Source organism: Rhinoderma darwinii, chromosome 1, assembly GCF_050947455.1.
Source record: "Rhinoderma darwinii isolate aRhiDar2 chromosome 1, aRhiDar2.hap1, whole genome shotgun sequence".
NCBI lineage: Eukaryota > Metazoa > Chordata > Amphibia > Anura > Rhinodermatidae > Rhinoderma > Rhinoderma darwinii.
In genome coordinates, this window is record NC_134687.1 from 653971830 (window position 1) to 653983902 (window position 12073).

At 37.4% G+C, this 12073-nt stretch overlaps 1 pseudogene; it reads left to right on the forward strand.

The window, feature by feature from the left end:
* Window positions 1–12073, forward strand: part of LOC142701777 (uncharacterized) — a 135725-nt pseudogene that overhangs the window by 57122 nt on the left and 66530 nt on the right.

Here is a 12073-nt window from a genome sequence, read left to right on the forward strand (position 1 = left end):
CAAAATGATCCAGGAATTGGCGGGGTGAGCCTGGGGGGTGGTAGACAACTGCCACTCGGAGGGAAAAAGGGTGAAAGAGTCTGAGGGTGTGGACTTCAAAAGAGGAAAATGTGAGTGAGGGGATCGGGGGAATGACCTAGAAAGTGGTGTGGGGAAAGAAGTATACCTACTCCTCCACCCTGCCTGTTCTCTGGTCTGGGGGCATGAGAGAACTGGAGACCACCATAAGATAGAGCAGCAGGGGAAGCAGTGTCAGACAGGTGTAGCCATGTTTCTGTAAGAGGCAGGAGGTTGAGAGAGTTAGAAAGGAATAAGTCCTGAATAAAGGTGAGTTTGTTGCACACGGACCGAGAATTCCAGAGAGCACAGTTAAAAGAGACAGGAGAACTACAACTTTGCGTTAGTGAACATGTTTGTTTGTATTTTGTTTGTAAACTGGTAAAATCGTGAATCTAATAATTAGAATGTGTGCTAGTTTGTTTGATTTGGTAATGCAGCTTACCTGTCACTTTCCCTGTGCAACTGCCATGTATAACTGCCAGGACACTTTGACAATATGACACTTAGACAGAGATGACTTCTGATATCGTGCCCCCCTGCACAAGTGCCTTCCCCATATGCTACATCTAAATTTATAGGGGAGTAGATGCTCAGATCTAGGCCTAATTAAGCTCGTTCAGCTATTAATCAAATCAACTAGACACATGAGGTGAAAAGCTATGCAGAGATAAACAAATAAACTAGCTGGTCTGGATGATCATAAAACTTAACGACGATCAAAACTTTGACAAAAGTTAGAGATAACAGACTATATAGGAAGACAGGAAAGCAGAGTTATATACCATCAAATACAAGTTTCAGCGTTTTGAAATGCAGGTACAGCACAGATGTAGTTAATGCAGGAATGGAAAGGATTATATACCATAAAATACAAGTTTCAGCGTTTTGAAATGCAGGTACAGCACAGATGTAGTTAATGCAGGAATAACTAGTGTGAGCACATAAATGCAAAGCACAATGCAGTACCTAAGAGGAAAACATATCAACACATAACATTTAAACCAAATGTGGTTGAACACACTACAACTTTGTGGAAAATGTAGACCTACAATGTATTTAGTGAATCAGTACCTTCAGTAGGATCCACAGTACTCTCCTCCTCTGACTCGTCCGAGTGCTGAGAAGCCGCGTGAGCCGCCAGCGCCATCTTGGGCTTTCGCACCGGCGAGGAGGCCGCCGACTTCTTGACGCGATCAAAGCCCACAACTCATATGGCCAGACAGCCCAGGGTCCAGTGAAGGACCCCAGGGCTGTCTGAACATATTTCCTGTTGTTAGGGCATACTGAGGTATGTCCTAACAACTGCCTGTGTACAATCAGTACACAGGCTAATGTACTGGCATATAGATCTATGCCAGTACATTGCAGTTACAAAATCAAAATGATAAATCCCTTTATGGGATTAAAAAAAAAAGTTAAATGAATGTAAAAAAAAAATAATGGTAAATAAATAAATAAAAAGTAAATAAAATACACAAACACATTTTTTATAATAAACTTTTTAAAATATAAGTCCCAAAACATGAAATAATATAGACATATTTGGTATCGCCACGACCGTAACAACCTGTACAACAAATGTATAACATTATTTATGATGATCGGTGTATGGTGTAAAAAAAAAATATTAAAACTGCTGCGCAACTGCTTTTTTCCAGCATTTTAATCTAATTAAACATTTATAGAAATTAAACGATAATGTATTTGTACCAAAAAATGGTATGTACATAAAATACAACTCGTCCCGCAAAAAAACAAAGTCTCATACAACTACGTCATACAAAAAATAAAAGAGTTATGAGCGTCGGGATGCAAAGAGGGGAAATGTAAAAAAAATTGCTCTGTCCTCAAGGCCAAAATTGGCCGTGTCCTTAAGGGGTTAATCCCCCAGGTGTTATTATTTAATGTTTAACAAAAGGATGTGGCAGTTGATACAGCCCCTTCCCAGATAAAAAAAAAATTGATAATCTATGAATCTTCTAAAAAGTACAATGTGGGTAGTTGCCCATGGGTGCTGCCAGATGTATTGTTCTTCAAACATACCCATAAAAATGTTTGCGTAGCTGGGTGCCACTCTGGTCCCCATTGCTGTACCCTTCACTTGGTGATATATATTGTGATCAAAAGTAAATATATTATTTTTTTAAATGAACTCCATGCTTTTGCATAAAAAAATCTATTTGTAGGGGTGGTAGGTCTAGATCTCTATCTAACATCAGTTTTACATTTTTTAGGCCAATTTCATGTTCAATCTTACTCTACAATGAGCTCACATCAAGTGTAATAAATAATACATTTTCCTTAACAGATATTAGGTTTAAATCTTTGATCAAGGGTGTGGAGTCTTTTAAATAGCTGGGAAGCGCCACTACATATTTAAAAAAAAAATTAATCTAGGTAATATGAAAGGTGGCATGTGTGCAATTGTATACCTGATATAATAGGTCTACCTGGAGGATTTTTGATATCTTTGTGTATCTTTGGTAGATGGTTTTTATTTAAGATGTGGTCAGAAAATGCCTGATTTACCATCCGTTTTAGATTTTCTGTGATTGTTGATAATGGGTTGTGTGTTAAACTAGGGTAATAATTTGTATCTGATACAATTTTGATTGCTTCAGAGTGATAATCCGTAATGTTTTGTACTATTGTCCCTCCACCTTTATCTGCTGATCTAATGACAATTTTGTCATTGGTTTTGACTTTTTAAATCTAGTTTTTCATTGTGTTAGGTTGTTTTTTCCAGGGATTTTATAAGTGTCAAGACTTTCCAGGTCTTTAGAGACCAACTGGTGAAATGTATTAATAAAATTTGCTTGGTTTGCTATAGGGTAAAATTTTGATACAGGTTTCAAGTCTGTATGTCTAAAAGGACCTGATAGATCCATTTCTGGAACAGTGTCTTTTATTTAAAACAGTATCTTTATTTGTAGGGTTGGTCTTTTTAGCTGTGATCTGAAAGTATCTATGCAGTGTCAATTTCCTCGTGAATCTATGTAGGTCTAAAACTAAATCAAATCCGTTAGCGCCAGTGGTAGGGCAACAGGATAATCCTTTATTAAGGACTGAAATCTCTGAGTTGTTTAAAATATGATTAGATAGGTTAAAAATGGATGTTTGCTGCACAGGGGTGGTTAATTTTCTATTTTTTTCTTTTTGCCTCCCCTAGTTCCTCTGAACCGTTTTTCCTTTTTTTGGGGTGGAAAAAGTGGGTGATGGTTAATGTTTGAGGGTTTAGTGAATGAGTGGCTCCTAAAAAAGGAGAGGATTGGGAGGTTGAGGGAAGAGTCTCCTTTGGACTAATAGTTAGAAATGCAGATGTCAAAAAAGGGACAGACATATTTGAGCCAGCTTTGGCATTATCGATAATTGTAGCTCCAGGGGATAGAGGTAAAGGTGCGGAATTGGTACAGATATTGGGGGATGTGAGAATTATTGGTGTGCTAGGTGTTTAGAGATGAAATTGATGTATTGGAGACTTTTTTCATAGTGGGAGATGTATCTGATGATTTATGAGTAGTAAAGATGGACAACTCTCATGAGTTTTCTCCTGAGGATACAACCTGGGATTTAGGAGGGACAAGGATGTTGGAAGTACAATTATTTGAAGTATCACAGATTCTATTATTTTCTAGTGGTTTAATGCTGTTAATTTGTTTAGTGTCTGGATTTGTTTTATTGTATTTGCTGTTAAGAAACAGTCTCCGTGATCTAACAATTTCCGATGTTTGATCTTGGAGTATTTTACTATTTCCCTAATGTAAAGTGTTATGGTGTTTGGGGGGGGGGGGGGGGTTCCAGTGTGTTAGTTTGCTCAGAGCGAATATATAAGGAGGAATGTTTGTTCCACGATCTAATCTGGTTTGTTAAATAATCAAGTCTATCCCTTGCAAGCTTATTGGCCTTTTTTTCAATTAATTCCTGTTCTAATTTGAATATTCGGTTATTGATATTATGGTTAATATAATGAAAATCCTGATGTTTAGAGTATAGTTGCAGCTGCTCAATAATTATTTAAATTTTATTTGTGAGTGTGACACATAAAATTTTTCTTTTAGATAGTAATTTGGTGATCATCCCTCTCGTGCACTCTTCCATGTAATCCTTCCAATCTGAGGTAAAATTTGCATCATCTTTAAAAATTGACAAAAAGGGCATTCTTAACCCTCTCTGTGATATTTTCTCTTTCAAATAGATAGATAAAAACATTACATCGATGTGGTGTTGCATTTCAATTTTGCATAAATCATTTGAATCATTAAATAAGTCATTTTCTTAGAGTCCTCACTGTTAAATGTCTGAATATCATATTCTATTTGTGGTATATCAGAGACTGTACTTGCAGTGAGTTGTTGGATAAGTCTATCCCTGGATTCTTTCCGATGTTTAAAATGCTAAAATTTTTTAGATCTCGCTATTGCTAGGATAGCATAAGGAATCATTACACGAATGCACTTTAAAAATGTGGATAGCAATAGCTATCTAGATTATAATAGCGGACATTATTACAAATGGTTGAAAAATATACCATATAGCCAATACAAGAGAATAAGAAAAAAGCTGCACATTAAATACAGATTTTAACAAAGTCGCATCCTCTATAAACATTTTAAAGAAAAATACTATCCACGTGCACTTATATCAGATGCCTATAAAATAACCGAAGGTCTGAAACCATTGGATTGCCCACCAATCGATAATGCAGAGGAAAACAAAACCCAGGATAAGAGCACAAATAAAATAAAAGAACAAAGCTCTTCAGAGATAAAACATAATAACAAGTTTGCTTTCAACTTTGTCACTAAATATAACTCTGCACACAAAAACATAAGAGATATTATGAACAAACACAATATCCTACAAATTGATCCTTATTTACGCACCAGTTTACCGTTAAAGCTGGTAATAACTTTTAAAAGAGCAATAACAATTAAAAACATTCTAGCACCTAGCCGTATAAATTTTCCTAGCAAAGAAAACAGAATTAAACAAGCTATCTGTGTGAATTCAAAATCGTATTGAAAGGGCAGCACAAAATGTGTAAAAATTAGGTGTCTATGTTGTTGTACGATCACCAACACTGACTCTTTTCAATCACACCGAAATGAAAATAAATATAAAATTGAGACAAAATTGAATTGTCAATCCAAATATGCGATTTATTTAACGGTCAGTGTGGCCTTCAATATGTGGGAAGAACAATACAACCCCTACACTCTCGTGTGAACAAACAACGATCAAACTGCACAAATAAATTTCTGTTACACAGTGTTTCCAAACACTGTACCCTTGTGCACAATAACAATTTTGAATGTTTCACTATTACACCAATCGAAAAAATAGATGAACTTCGAGCAGATCGGTTCGATTCACTCTGCAAACGAGAGATATTCTGTATATATATATATATATATATATATATAAATTAAAGACCTTAATACCTGAGGGACCTAATGAAATAATGCAGACAATCATTTGATCTAAGCAATAAATTCAGTTTTAAGAAAATTGTTGATGTAAAAGACAAAATTTCGTTATCAACATAATTTAATTACAAAGAAAACCGTTAAAACAAAAATTATAATAAAATAAAAATTAATGATTAAAATCATACTCTTCTCGCCATATGATTTGCACTCAGGTGTATTTTTTGATATGTCCAAAATCTATATCAGAGGCTGATATATTGACAAGATCAATATTTTACAAGATCATGTTTTTATAAAGTGTTGTTGTAAAACTCTGTACCTACAGTTTGGGGCAAGTACTAACGTCCAAATTACCAAAGTAATGACCTATACAGCCAATCTATTTCCATTTTTATGTCTATTTTTATTTTATTTCCTTGTGATAATTTTAAATGGAACCCTAAAAATATCCTAACAGGAACATATCGGTATGTCACTATGACAACCTATGACGCTTTGTAGTGAAGGCTAAATTCGTAGCTACTCCTTATTAATCTTTTTTTACATTTTTAAATTCATTTTATTCTTGTTTTAATCATATATGTTTTTTTATAGATTCAAAACAGGCATATAAATATATATATATATATATATATATATATATATATATATATATATATATATATATATATATTTATATATATAATGATATAGATTATATTTTATTAGACTATAATTTATTAAGATACTTTTTAACATTTGGGATACTACAAATTGTTTTGTACTATACATCGATTTTCTAGTTCATTGTTTGTCTATGGTCTATGTCTTCACCTGTAAACATGACCTGTAACCCTGACCCGGTAGTCGTTATTCCAGCCGACCTTACTCTCGGTTATATAACTTGTACCCCACACACCCTGATCATTTGTACACTACCTGAGGAAGAAGCCAGTTCAGTTTCGAAACACTTTCATGTTGTATATTGTACTTTAAAAAAAAACCTTTGTACTTACATTGTCTACGTGACTGGGCTGAACAAAAAATTCTAGCCGTGGACCTCACACAAACCGGCTGCGCCAGAGAGATATCCGCCTTTTTTCCTTCGTACTCCTCTTGCTGAAACATCGAGACTGATCCAGCTCTCGAATCGGATCTAAGGCTGCACCAAGCTATTTTACTGTTTCATGCACTATGTGCGCTTTGTTGCTTTTTTCCTTTTTTGTCCACCCTACCAATAGAATAGATCTGTAGGATGGATAACCTTGCCCAATAGTGGTCCTTTTTTTGTTTTAGGCATTCTAGACATGATCTACGTTCTAATGAGCCGTTGGAAGGAAAATGCTCCAGGCAGCCGTCCCACCCTAGGTTTATCTAGTTTATTCTCTCACTGGTACTGTCATTACACTCACTGGAAGTCAGTGTGGTGTGAGCCCTTGATAGCATCTCCTTGATTCCCACCCTTTGAAATGTAAATATGTAAAATTTTATATCACAGTTGCTGGTGTTCGGGGAAATGTAAATTTTTTTTTTAGACATATAATAAAATACTGTGTAATTGGTCCATGAATCTTGCTAGGAGGATAGGGTGGGGTGTTCCCTCTTTTAAAGCAATCTTGAAGATCATTGTCTTCTGTACAGATGGAGGTCGTCATGGGCTCATAGAAACCAATTATTAATTTTTATTTCTGTCACCAACTGATGGTCATGCTTTTTTTTCAAGGGGGGTATTTTGGATTTGGGGATAATACAAGTTATGGAAGATCTCCGTTATGAAGAAAGGTCATCAAAACTACATTTATTTCCCCTAGAGAAGGCTGAGAGGGAGGGGATATCTTTATATAATTATGTAAATGTCCCTATAAAACAACGTAATCATTATTTTCATGCACCCAATGGAGAACACGGGGTCACTACTTACAATTACAGGAAGTGCACTTTCATCACAAGGTCCTAAAGCTGCACATCACTGTCCGAACCGTAAAGTTATGGAACCTGCTCCCAAAGGATTTGGTAATGGCTGAAAGTGTGGAGAGATATAAGAAAGGATTAGGCGTCTTCCTTGTAAGACACAATATACAGGGTTACTGCTAGTCATGTAGAATGTGGATCCAAGGATCTGTCCGATTGTGCACCGGGACAAGGATGGCAAGAATGGAATTTTTCACTTTATGGAGAATTTGGTCTCTGATATGTAAAGATTGGTTTTTCTCCTTCCTCTGGATCTACTGGGGTATAAAAAAAAAGTTGAACTTGATGGACATGATTCTTATTTTAAACCACTAAGTATATAACTATGTGAAATATGTCTATTATTATCTATGAAAAAAAAATAATTTTGAAAAAAAAAAGCATTCTATTTGTGACATTTAATTTTATACATTTTATTGGAATGGAGTAGCAGGAGGATTGAACTCAGGAACAAGAGGAATCCTGCAGCAGGACAGCAGAAAACAAACAGACAAGGAGAGGGAGCTAAAGTGAATGGGGAGGGGAAGGCGTACATCAAGGGGATACAAAAGAGGGGATATATCAATATACTGTTATTTCTTAGTTTTTTACCATGATTTTTAAAGTGAATTTTGCCATGATGATTTTTTTCAATAACAGGAAAATATTTTGTGGGTTTGCAGGGTGCAGCATGGTTGTCTTACTTTTAACTGTGACTGCACATCCTCAGTATGCAGATACAAATTAATACTATGGCAGAGCCGGGAGCCTTCGGCTCCCCGCCTTTGGCTCTGGTAGGCCACTCCAGGCTTACAGCGTTTATGGTGCTGGGAGCCTAGCGCAGGCGGGGAGGCTCACAACATGGTAATTTCGGCTCTAATAAGTAAACATAGAATTGAAGGTGTAGAGAGAAGTGTCTGAAATCTAGACAGATATACCGTAGTAATGTATTCAGTTACTGTGTGTTTCCTACAGATGGCTCCAGTAAGGGAAATCCAAAAGAGAGATGTCCCAGTCCTCTGTATTCCCAAGACTGTCGAGAAGAAAATCACAATGTCCCAGAGAATCATCAGGTAGATGTGCTAAAGTCTCATCAAAATATGACTATAAAGTAATTGAACCCAAGTTAATTTAGAAATTTTTTTCTTCTCTGTTTAGGGTGAAAATCTGATTGATATTAAGGTTGAGGTTAAAGATGAATCAGAAGAGGAGACAGATTTAATGGCTGATCAGCAGTGTAAGGAGGGGGAGATTTTCATTGCTTGTAAAATAAAAACCTGTTTTGAGAGTCACCTAGATACTACTCCCATCATCACGTGTAAACAATCTATTCTGTCACTGTGTTTCCTACAGATGGATCCAGTAGGAGAAATCCACCAGAGAGATTTACCAGTCCTATGTATTTCCAGGATTGTCCAGAGGAAACTCCTAATGTCCCAAAGGAACATCCGGTAGATGACGCCAAAGTCTCATGACAAACTGACCATAACGTATTTGAACCCCAAGTAAAAGAAACACTTGAGCAAATTTATGTTTTTGCCTATATATTGCAGCATAGGCTGCTTTTAAATAATAATATATAGGCTCCTGTGTATGCCTTGTGTATACCTGTATAGACAATGTTCCATTTATGGGTTGTCTGCCATTATGGTTCCTTCTTCCCCTCTGATATGGTTTCCCTAATCAGCTTACATTTCCCATCATGCCTCTGTCTTTGCATGAGGTGGAATCTCATTACAATACAACTGCTCTGAGTCCTATCTAAGTGCAGCAAGTGATAGATCAGTGACTGACATAGAACTGCTGTCTTTACGCTGTAGAGTTTTAGTGTATCTATGTGATGACCTTCAGCCTGTCTCCTCTGCCTCCTGCTTGTGATAGATTTTCCTTGGTAAGTTTTAAATAGGAGACCGTGAGGAGCAGCATGTCATAGAAATAATCTGGAATTTCTGCACACAGCATACACACATAGTATAGACAGTTAATGTGAGTCAGAGAAGTTGTATAACTCTGCAGCTAATCATTGTATGAGCCTATTATATCACTACGCTCTTTCCTGCTCCCTTAGATCGAAAATAAATAATCTCTTCAGCAGCTATATATGCATGGGAGATATACAGAGGCACAAGAAGGATGGAGCTGGGTGGGGAGGTGTCTCACAGCTGCCAGGAGTGATTTTATTGGTAGTTTTATTTGTAGTTCACAGGAAGTTATCTACACATGAGAGCATGGTCTATATAGGTGTTCAGACTGAGATCATATGACAGCTGCATATAATGAAGGGGTTCAAAATGTAGAGATGCAACTGAGCTGAGAGGAAACAAATGACACTACTAGAATATTGCGGGTGAGTTAGCATGAAATGTGCAAAAAAAAAATTGGAGTTCTATTTTAATTTTCGATTTTTTTTTTCTTGTCTGTTTAGGGTGAAGATGTGATTGATATTAAGGTTGAGATTAAAGATGAAGCAGAAGAGGAGACCGATTTAATGGCTGATCAGCAGTGTAAGGAGCGGGAGGCTTTCATTAGTTGTAAAAGAAAAAACTTTTTTTAAAAGTCACCTAGATACTACTCCCATCATCTCATCAGCACATGTAAATAATCTATCCAGTCACTGTGTGTTTCCTACAGATGGACCCAGTAGGAGAAATCCACCAGAGAGATGTCCGAGTCCTCTGTATTCCCAGGACTGTCCAGAGGAAAATCGCAATGTGCCAGAGAATCATCAGGTAGATGAAGCTGAGCCCTATACCAGATATATATATATAGGGGGGTGTGGAGCTTTTTGGTCCTGCGGTCATAGATGTGGTCATAGATTTTGGTGGTTTCTTATGTTGAGCTGTTATATTCTTCACACACTCTGCTGTATTGTACTGAATTGTTACATATGTGAAATCAGGGGGAATATCTGACTAATATTAAAGCGGAGGATGAAGAAGAGCGGGTGAGGGGCGATCAACCGTGCAAGAGTGAAGCGGAGGAGGAAATTCCAGGAGGTGTTACCAGAGGTAAGTAATAATGAATTTAGAAAGGGAATTGGGAGGTTTGTTAAGGTGAGGTTCCTCCTTAGTTCTACATTACACTAACACTTCAATGTGTTATACATAGTGCAGGACCTGAGGGAGGTGTGACTGCACATAGAAGTTCTCTACAAGGTGTTCTATAAATGTGGTGGTGCACTAGGCTCAGTATCAGATTTTTGGGGCACCAACTGCGATTAACAGCTGCACTAACACCCGGGATCAGAGAATACTCAGTTTAACCACTTAAGTACCACAATCAATGCTGATAGGCGGCTCGCTTTAAAAAACTACCTCTCTGTTGTGCAAGTTGTTATGTGATAAGTAAGAATACATAAACGCACGAGTCCTGGAAAGTAAACCAGTTTAAACAGCAGCGCCATCTTGCTAAAGCCGTCTAAACTGAATTTTATCAAACTTACAAGGAAATTTGCTATTAATGTACAATAATTTGTACCTGGTTACCTGTTTAATAAGGTCCAATCAACCAGGTCCAATCAAGTAGCCTGTTCAGGAGCTTAAAATAACATTTAGGTATTCTAACTGGGGAGACATGGAAAATTCTCGTAAGCAGATCATTTTCAATATATTGATACGTCCACTAAGTGTCAATGGTGTGTTGTTACGATTTAGAAGGTTCTAAATGTATAAAGTAAAAGTGATTAATCCTTCCTGAAACCCAAACTACTAGACATTTGATTTGCGTGACTATTGGAAGGTTTGCTGGCAAACTGGATTTATGGTGATATGTAGGAGAAATAGAGCAGATTTGAAGCAATTCGCCTTCAAGCCAGATAGGAAACCAGATTCCTCCATCAAATTAAAGGGGTATTTATAACTTAGACTTATGGGATATTCTGTGGATATGCCATATAAGCGTCTGATAGATGTGGGTCCCAGCTTTGGGACCTGCACCTATATCGTGAATGGGTATCACTCGACTCCTGTTTCTCCTCTTGAGGCAGCTTTAGATTCTAGGAGGGGACAAGTAGAGATAGGGCTGTGGCATGTGTGGGGCTCTGTCCATTATGTTGTTTAGAAGTTCAGGAAATGCCTGTTGAGTTAGAATTGGGCACGGGACGTTTTTTCATACTGATAAACTATCCACAGGATGGGACATTTATATATGAGCGGTGGGGGTCTGACACCCGGACCCCACACCAATCAGCTGCTCCGGCTGCCTCCAGACATCGGATGTTATGCACTGTATGCAGTGTTCGGTCCTGGAAGCAGATGACTCTGGTCACAGTATAGCGGCCGTTCTGCAAAACTGCTGCTTTACGGTGTATGGAGCCATCTGCTTCCGACCGGCTACTGCATAACATCCGATGCCTGGAGACAGCTGATCAGTGCGGGGTTCAGGATAGGTCATCAGTAAGCAAAAACGTAGAGTGCCAGGGCAACCCTTTTAAATTCTGACTTCCTGCGTTCAGTTTCAGACATGCGTTCCCTAGTCATTTTATATCGGGCTTAAGGGTGACAGTCCTGTTTAAGTTGAAACCAAAGTAGATGAACTTAAGAGTGACAGAAATTGATTCCCCCAAGTACTTCTGAAAATTTCGGATCTTTGCGGGATATGCACAAAAATCTCTGCGGGATTTATGGAGACCTCAAACCTAGAAAGTGAGTGCTCAG